Below are 9,171 nucleotides of genomic sequence, written 5' to 3' on the forward strand. Positions count from 1 at the left end.
TTAAAAGATTGGAATACATTCACAGTGCCTAAAATTCACGAGCAGATTTAATAGCCAAATAGGATGCAGAAAAGAGACCCCTTCCCAAGTACTTCAACAGGGCTCATCATTCCTAGTGTTATTTCATTACCTACTTTCCGTGCCACTCATCAAAGCAGGAATTTTGTTTGTTTGTTTGCAAAGACACACCTAAGGTTCCCCAGCCTTAATGCCTTCGTTTCTGCTGCTATAAGCCAGTCTCTGGAAAATGTGAACAAACAAATCAAACTAGCAACCCATCATATCAGTGATCAAGAATATCCAACTCTTTCCCCCCTTCTTCCCCCACACCAAAGCTGTCTTGTAACTGCCCCCAAGCCACATCCTCCTCCTGCTCCTCCACGGGCAACTCATTCCATCCCTCTCCCTCTACATACTGCGTTAGGACCTGCCTGCTGAGTCAAGGAGAGAACGTACCACTAAAAGCACATGCTAACAACTGATCCTAACTTTTCTGCAACACCACAAAGCAACTGGAAGGGGAGGAAGAGTTGCATGCCAGCTTTTCAGTCAGGGTCTCTTGATAAAGGGAACCTACAGCCATAAAACAAGTTCCTGGCCACCCACCACTCCTTAGTAAAGTGCTGGTAAGGAAAACAATGCAAACTCCAGTTGCTAAACTCTCTCATTCATTCTCCCCCACATTCAGCTCTAATCACAAAGAGCTACCTGTTTTTTGGTAGGTAGAAAAAGGTCTTAGTTACCACAGTCTGACTCAAATGTTCAAAACCTGCTTGTTCTGGCCTGCAAGGTAAGTTGCGCCACTCAATATGTTTTTGTGCCCAATTTTTCCTTAGACATTGGTCAACTGGAATGGGATGGTTCTGTGGTCTCTCACCCGTTGTTTTATCTTATTTTGTAATAGGTAGGTCATTTCATAACTAGTGGAACACTTAGGATGACTTCTGTTAATCAGGTATTTTAATGGATTCGTTTATTGAGAAGAAATACAAGTTATACATTTTTGCTTCCCTCTCTCCCATGACTGAAGTACTCAAAAGCATTCCTTAGCTGTCAACAGAATCAGCAAGGGAGGTAAGTCATATAAATATTTGAGGTAGGTTTCCCAGCAGAAACTAAACCTCACTGATGTTTCATTTCAGAGGACTGTACTAACAGAGCCATCCCAGCACTTCTCAGATTCAGTATCCCTAACTATGAAGTAATTTTAACAACCTAACTTTATTTTAACCTGTTTGCAGTTGTGGGGGTCCTGGTGATTTGCGGGCAGAAGGCTGGATCTGCAAGAATAAGAAAAATACGCTGTGTAATTCTGCGAAGTTTTGGCTTTAGTCTCATAAAAAGGACTTTTAAAAATAATTTTGATGCACATAGCTTCATAAGATCAACTGCTCAATATGCAGAAGTACAGTAAGCATTCTGCATCACCTCTCCTAAATACTGTATGTACATTAAACCATCATTTACAATCCACATAATTCCTAGACAGAACGTACACAGGACATGGGCAACTATCACTGTCATACAAATGTTTGACCCGTTTCTTGCGTCACAACACTGCTGAACTACAGTATTCAGTTCAGCTAGAGCTGCGACAGCCAATTACTCCTTATCTGAAAGCACCAAAACTATATGGATTTGAAATACGCATCTTGTTGCATTTTCACAGCACTTGTTCTGAACATGTACCACACACACACCCACCTCTCCACCTATCAAGATCCACGAATTACTGTTACCACCACCCCTACACTAAATTCAGTCCTTAATCAACCTCCTTCTCAAAGGCATGTAAGAACATATGGACTTGAGTTTGCCTGAAGGACTACAGATGTGACAATGTCAAGTAGTTTAGCCTAGAGAATTTTTTTTTTCCCTCTGGGGGTGGGGGGCAGGGAAAGCTGTCCCCTCAATGTATATAAATACCTGAAAGGAAGGTGCACAGAAAGAGCCACTCTTTTAAGCAGTGTCCAGTGTCAGGAGCAGAGGCAACAGGGACAGAGTGGAACACAGGAGGCTCCATTTGAATATTAGGTAACACTTTTCTACTGTGATGGTGACTGAGCACTGGCAAAGGCTGCCCAGGGAGGTAGTGGACTGTGGTTGCTTGGAGTTTTTCAAAAGATGGCCAGACACAGTCCTGGGCAACCAGCTGTAGGTGGCCCTGCTAGAGCACAGGGAGACGAGATGACCTCCAGAGGTCCCTGCCAACCTCAGCCAGTCTGTGATTACATGAAGTAAAAAGGCGATGAAGTCTTATAACAGAAAAGCTGCTATCAAAAATACCCCATAAGCTTCATTAGGGACAACTCTCAAGCTGTAGCATTTCTGCCCAATCAAAAAGAAAAATCTTCAATTAAATCAGGTAGCACAAAAGTCACTGGAACTTTAAATCTAGCAACATAGACTACTACATCAACAGAAAAATGAAAACTGGAGTACAGGCATAAAGTTGCAAGGAGTTTTGTACTTGCAGTCATAACCGTTTGAGAAGGATAATAAGCATCTTTTCCTAAGACGCACAGAAAAGTTCCTGGGTTGTAGTGAGGTGGGTGTTGGTCTCATCTCCCAAGTTAGTAGCAATAGGACAAGAGGAAACAGCCTAAAGCTGCGTTAGGGAAGATTTAAATAGGATATTAGGAAAAATGTCTTCACTGAAAGAGTGGTCAGGCATTGGAACAGGCTGCCCAGATTGGTGGTGGAGTCACCAGCCCTGGGAGTCTTCAAAAAACATATAGATGTGCTACTTCACGACATGGTTTAGGAGACATGGTAGTGCTGGGCTGATGGTTGGACTTGGATGGTCCTAGAGGTTTTTTCCAACCTTAACAGTTCTATGATTCTGTGGCTGCCATCCGGACATCAAGAAGCAGCAAAGAAACCCAACAGGTTGAGGACAGGTATTAGAAGCCACAAGGTTTTCTCAAACACTAAGAAAAACCCCATACTTGTGCATACTCATTCACTTGCCTTCACCAGGCTCATAACACTATTTCAACCCTTCTCTAAACAGACTTTCAGACAGCTCCCCCTTGGCACTCACCCCATGTTCAAAACATACAGAAATTCATTCAATGGCTAATAAAATAAAGTGAAGCACAACACCGGGAAGTGCAGTACTGCTCCCCTCATTTAATCACCCAAGGTTAACATCAGTAACTTAGGTCCCTCTCACGTCAGTCTCAAAATGGATCACAAGTCAGTGATCTGAAGAACGTGTGAGTGAAAGCTGAAATAAAAGCCCAGGAACAGAAGATATCTGCCCCTTGGGGTACAACCCATCAAAAGCATGGACCAGATTTTCTCAGATACAGCGTATTATGTACAGCCCAACAGCAGAGCCAGGTTTGGCACCAGGATTCCTTTCAGATTCACGTTATTGAAACTCCATCTAAGACAACATGCAAATGTGAAAATCAAGGAAGAACATAAATGAAAAATGAAAAAATAAAATACAAGTGATAGCCTTCAAATACTGGCAAATATGGACAGTGTGGTAATATGAGATATCGGTCAAGCGTTTACCATAAGATAGCCATGATTCAGTTAACGTCAAAACCAAATAGAAAGAGGAAACAAAAACGCTTTCAGAAGCCATATGCTTCGTTCTATATTATTATGTCCACCATCCCCAAAACACTTAACAAAACAAATACAGTAGAAAAAGAAGTTACTTTTCTTTGCTCAAAAGCAATCTCAATATGGTCTCTAAAGCATCAACCTACTTCCAGGAACATTATTTTAATCATAAGAAACACGACTGATGCATTCTAGATGAAACTTACACCACACACAGTAAAACTGCAAAAAGACTTCCTCACTCTCCAGCTAACCATTAAAAGCATTTAGAAGGATGACCATAGCTACTGATCTCAAATTTTACACCTCCAACCACAGGGCTGCCTAACAGACTAAGACAGACTTCCCCCCCTACTTCTTTAAGCCAGGTTAAAAAAAGCACAACCTGATCATTCAAATCTGGAGGTTATGACAGTATTTGCGTTTTCTTCATTTAACTTTGGATTCAAATACTAAATGATTCCGTAACACAAATTATGTTGACCCTGCATCTTTTGCAGATCTGGAACAAACTGTGTTTCCTGTATGATAAAGCAAAAAACCAAAACCATAAAGTTCACCATAGGAGTACTACTTGGGGCAAACTTTAAGTGTCAAGAAAGATCAAAGCTTTCTCAGTATGGGAAACCTTTCATTGTTTTTAATGCAACGTACTACACTGAGCCAGATTAAGGACTCCTCCAAGCTCATCTGTTGGCAGACTGATGTAAGAAGCTGGGGATGGAGAGGGGAAAAAAGCTTGACAAGTTAACCTCCAAAAGAAGCCATAGTATCTTGCAGCTTTCACAAAGACAGCTGAACAAAAAAAAAAAGATAATTTCAAGATAGAGTAGAAACAACTCCATTCAGGCAAGAGTGCAAAGCTGTTCACATAACCTATCTTACAAATTGTTTTACCAGAGAACACAAAACAATATGCTCAGCAAAACAGTTATGATGTAGTAAAAGCAAGCTGATCAAGCCATGAGACCTCAGGCATCAGACTGTATCACCTCTAAACTACCTGTCTTTAGTCACTGTTTACTCTTCGCAGCATTGAGAAGTAGCAGGGGGAAAAGTGCTGAAGGTACCTCACCTGTGACAGGGACCACTGGAGCCCCAGGTGGGCAGGGAGTTCAGACAAAATGCCAGCATTGATAGCCAAAATTAAAGAGCATGGGCTTTCATGTTAGAGCACAACAGACAAACCCTTTGTGCTATTTTTTGTAAAACATGAAATGTAAGCAATTCCAAAGGAGGTTCTCCACAACCTTTATCCTGCTCTCACTTTAATGAGCACAACCTGTTTAGGTAAGTTCTATGAAAAACAGTACAAGTCCAAACCAGGTCTTCTCCGAAAAGCAAAGAGAATGCAACGGTCCTCAAGTGAAGAGAGTGTACCGGAAGAAAACTAAATTCAACAAAAAGCTCCAGCAGAACAACAACACTGAAGTGGATGCTACTTGTATTTCCTCTAGCACCTTCCATTCAATACTTTTGAAGTATACAATTACAACACAGTTTCTGTAATGTACCATTTTATAAAGGGGACAAGTACTTGGCTTCTCTTTTACCAAGGTGATACAAGGCTGTTGACAACTGAAACATAGGTCTTCAGACTCCTGCTCATGCGCTTTAACTGAATAAGAGACAAAAATAAAGATTAATAAAAGATATAAAGTTGCATTCCTACTCTTTCATGAAGAACCTATTTCAACTGCCGGTGCTTAACAGTACTGAAATTGCAAGTAAAGACTACTATTAATAGTTAATATTGATAGTGTTGTAATTAACAGATTTAGCAGTCTATGATACATACATTTCTCAAGCATAATTAATCAGCATACTATTCTGCTGTGATCAGTATCACTATGGGGACACCAGCAACAAATATAAAATTAGCAAAAAATGGCATTCTACAGGGAAAGCCTGACATAAAATAGAAGTCCATGGAAGAAATATAGAACATCAAAAATCTGCTTCTAAGTTCCAAAACAGTAGCTTAAAAATTGGAAAATTAAGAGGAAAAAAATAAAAGCTTCTGGTAACAGAAAAGATTTTTTTTGTTGTTGTGTTTTCTCTTAGCTTCCTTAGATTTTAGTGGGGAGCCTGTAACTCCGAAGTCCCCCTGAGTGGTCACAACTTTTTGCAACTCAGGGCACCAGCAGCTTTTTTGAGGACTGGCTAAAACAATGCAAGTTACAGCCTAAATTTCTGAATTTCCATGCCTTTGTTTTTTATTACTATAAACACTTTTTTCAATCAATACGCTGATAAAACTGCAACTAGAACGAAGCAGGATAGAGCTTGCATGATTCCCACTCCTCCCTCCCTCAAGTTACCAAGATTCTTGAGGTTATAAACACAAAAGCTGGCTCATTTTCCAGACTCTGCATCAAAATTGGTTTACACCAGTTAATCCAGTTTCTACATGTAACCTTCCAGGAGTCCCAAAACATCATTAATGCTGCAAACTGATTTAGCTTTTCTTGCTTTCAAGTTAACCTAGTGTAAGGTTAAAAATAAATTCTTTAAAGAAGTTAGGTCAAACCACCACAGAGAGATTGGGCCCAGGTATAAATATTGAGTCAACCAGGAGGGAATCCAAACCCAGATTCCACTAGAGAAGGTGATATAACCAAGGGAATTGCTAGAAGGGCCTGGTAAATATTAAAAAAGCAAAGCCTCAGAAGGCTGAGCCACTGCCATTTGTTGTGAAGGGCTCCGTTTCAATGGCAAGCTCTGCTCCTCCAGGCCTGCACATCCTCCCCCCTCCCTTCCCTTCACACACATCCAGCTCCAATTTCTCTACTTGAAAAAAAACAGCTGCTCTCACACCAGGACGGCCCCTCCATTTCACCAGCCACCACTGCCCCAGAGGCTATCGCCTTGATCTGCCACTGTATTATGAGCATTCAGCATCTACTCAAATTGGGATGAACAGGGACCGATTGCTGCTCGGTAGCTAGAGACTGGCTCTCACAAGCCTCCCCTTACATAGCTCCACAGCAAACCTGAAGTTTCGGTTCCACAACACTGCATGGTCCTTTGAACACAACCAAGAGGGCTCTGCATGTCATGCTCCTGATGTTAACACATCTGTGAGAGAGAAGCTTCAAACATGCTCACCCTGAGCAGCTCCCAGGTGGCATTTAACAGCACTGCAGACATTTCGCATGTATTTTTAAATCTACTTCACATCACAGAGTTCAGACCCTTGCCATCACACTCAAAGGTGCACTGTGTCCCTTTCCACATGCAGTTTCTTGCAGAAGGGTTTCTACCAGTTCACCTTCCTGCTGTGATTTTTTTTCCTCAGCAACAAGAGCAAACACACAAGAGCTTTCTTTTTTGTTGTTGTTTTTAAATGAAACTTAAGCCAGACCAATAGCAAAGCCCTGCCCTGATTTCCAGTTCTCAGCAACCACACACAACTGGGGGTGAGGAAGGATTAGGTAGAGAAGGTTAACAGAAAGAACGGTTCATTCATCACCATGTCCTCACATAACCTGCTGTTGCTGCCAGATGTGACTGTCAGTGAACTCTGTAGCTGTGACTGTGACACGGCTGTCCTACCCACCCCTCCACCACTAGTGAGGAAGCATCTGGGAAGGAGATGGGGAAAAACAACATGGAAGTAAAGCCCTACACAAGGCACAGATCAATAGTTATTCACCCACATGTTCTCTTCCTGTGCAGCCAGTCCTCCTTTGGTCCGACTCGAGATTGGGAAGGGGCCCAGAGGCACGTCCCCCTCCACCCGCCCGGCTTCTCCTCTGGGGGGGGTCCAGCACCCTCCCTCACACCCTGCGCCCGCAGAGCCAGGAGACGCACAAACCCGTCAGGGCAGATCCCGCCAGCTCCAAGATGCGAAACAAGGAAAACGGGGCGCAGGACCGACACACACAGAACAGCAGGGGCCGGAGAACTAACCCATCTCCCGCAGCATACACCGGGGGCCAGATGGGCTCCCCCTCCCGAGGCGAGCCGGGGCTGGAGCCTGCTCCGCGGCACCGGCCCGCGCCCGAGGAGGGGATGGGAAGGGGGGCGCCAATCTAGGGCAGGGCGACGCTGGCTCCGGGCGGCCGCCGAGAAAAGTAGGGCAGAGCCGCCACCTCCCCCCGCCGCCGCCACCACAGCCCCTCGGCGGGCGGGAACGACCGGCCCTGGCGGGCAGAACCTCCCACAGGGACGGGGACACGGCGACGGGCCCGTCCCGGGGCCTCGGGCCTCTGAGGGACCAACGGCCGCCCCCGGACCGCTGGGCGCGAGAGGGCTCCCCCACACCCATATCTGCGCGCGGGGTGGGCGGTGGAGGAGGGGGAGGCGCCCCCCCCCCCCCCGTCACCCTGCGGGCGCGCGCCAGGCCTCCCAACCCCCCCCGCGCGCGGTACCTGCCCAATGTGCTCACAAAGCAGCAACGGCGGCGCCCACCACCGTCACGTGACCGCCCCGCGTCTCGCTCCCTCCTCTTCCTCCCTCCTGCTCTTCCTCCACGCGCGCGCGCAAGGCCGCTCCCCCACGACGTGACGTGACCGCCCCGCGCTCGCGCTCGCCCCCTCACCCTCACCCCCAGCCCCGCGCGCCTCGACCCCCTCACACACCGCCAGCGCGCGCCCATCCACCGGCCCTTCCGCCTACCGCGGCACCACGTGAGCAGGGGCGGTGTGGGGGAAGCCGGTCTCTTCCCCTCCGTGTGACCGGGGCTCCGCCCCGCCCTTTCCGCCGCGCGCGCCCCGGGCGGGGCGGTCCCGCCCAGCGCCCCGCTGAGGGGAGCGGAGGGGAGGCGGGACGCTCCCCTCCCTGAGGGGCGGCGGCGGCGGCCGCGGGGCGCTTTTTGTGTTTTTTGGGTTTTTTTTTTTTTTTTATTGCTTTAGTTCTTATTCCAAGGCAGCGTTTATTTTCCGCCCTGCTGGGTTTTGGCAGGACTGACCGGTGGTGGTTTGTGTCACAGATCAAAGCCCGTTCGTGTCCCCTGGTCACGTTCGTTACCCTTGCTGCCCCAGTCCCAGACGTTCAAGTTGGGCCGACACAAGTTCTGGGCTTTGTAGAGCTCCCTTGACCCTTCTGTACTTAATGCTCTCCTGGGGCTGCATCCCAGACCTCTCTGATAGCCCAATCAACCAGCGTGACTAGAGAAGCAAAGGCTCCTTCATCTCGTCTCTCCACAGCTGCTGACACCAATGCCTGAGCTGTCAGGAGATCGGAACCAATTCTGCACCAACATTAATTTAAGCGTTACCCTTTTGCTGGGCTGGGCACAGGGAGGCTCCCACTGTATGGGGGACAGCTGTGCCGCAGTAAGAAGGGGGCAAAAAGGGTGTGCTAGGGACTGATGGGGAAAGGCAAAAGGGTGGCACAGCCTCTGCTGTGCTGCGTGCTGCAGCACTCGGCGCGACTTCTGGCAGCCCACACTGAACACTGGCAGGACAGGTAGCAAGAGTGGAAGGTTGCTTGACCCCCCAAGAAGCGGAGTTTCAGGTTATGAGCCAGGAAACAATAAAAAAATAACTTTTTTCCTTTAGGCTTTTTCCTGCTGTGCATTTTTCCCGTTCCATACAGCACCTCTGGTTGCCCAAAATGTAGCAGTTGTACCCTTCTGGCATCCCTTCT

At 46.6% G+C, this 9,171-nt stretch overlaps 1 protein-coding gene across 4 annotated transcripts in view; it reads right to left on the reverse strand.

Annotated features, from left to right (window-relative positions):
• Positions 1–8,277, reverse strand: part of UBAP2 (ubiquitin associated protein 2) — a 158,216-nt gene extending 149,939 nt beyond the window's left edge. Inside the window, exon 1 of one of the 4 annotated variants that reach the window (XM_064437758.1) lies at positions 8,200–8,277. The gene's annotated coding sequence lies outside the window, so the exon portion shown is untranslated. Of the gene's footprint in view, positions 1–7,952; positions 8,084–8,162 lie in introns of those variants that run through there. The other 3 variants (XM_064437755.1, XM_064437757.1, XM_064437759.1) reach the window with 3 other exon arrangements.
• Between the last annotated feature and the right edge of the window lie 894 nt (positions 8,278–9,171).

This window comes from Phalacrocorax carbo, chromosome Z (genome assembly GCF_963921805.1).
Source record: "Phalacrocorax carbo chromosome Z, bPhaCar2.1, whole genome shotgun sequence".
NCBI classification, from domain to species: domain Eukaryota; kingdom Metazoa; phylum Chordata; class Aves; order Suliformes; family Phalacrocoracidae; genus Phalacrocorax; species Phalacrocorax carbo.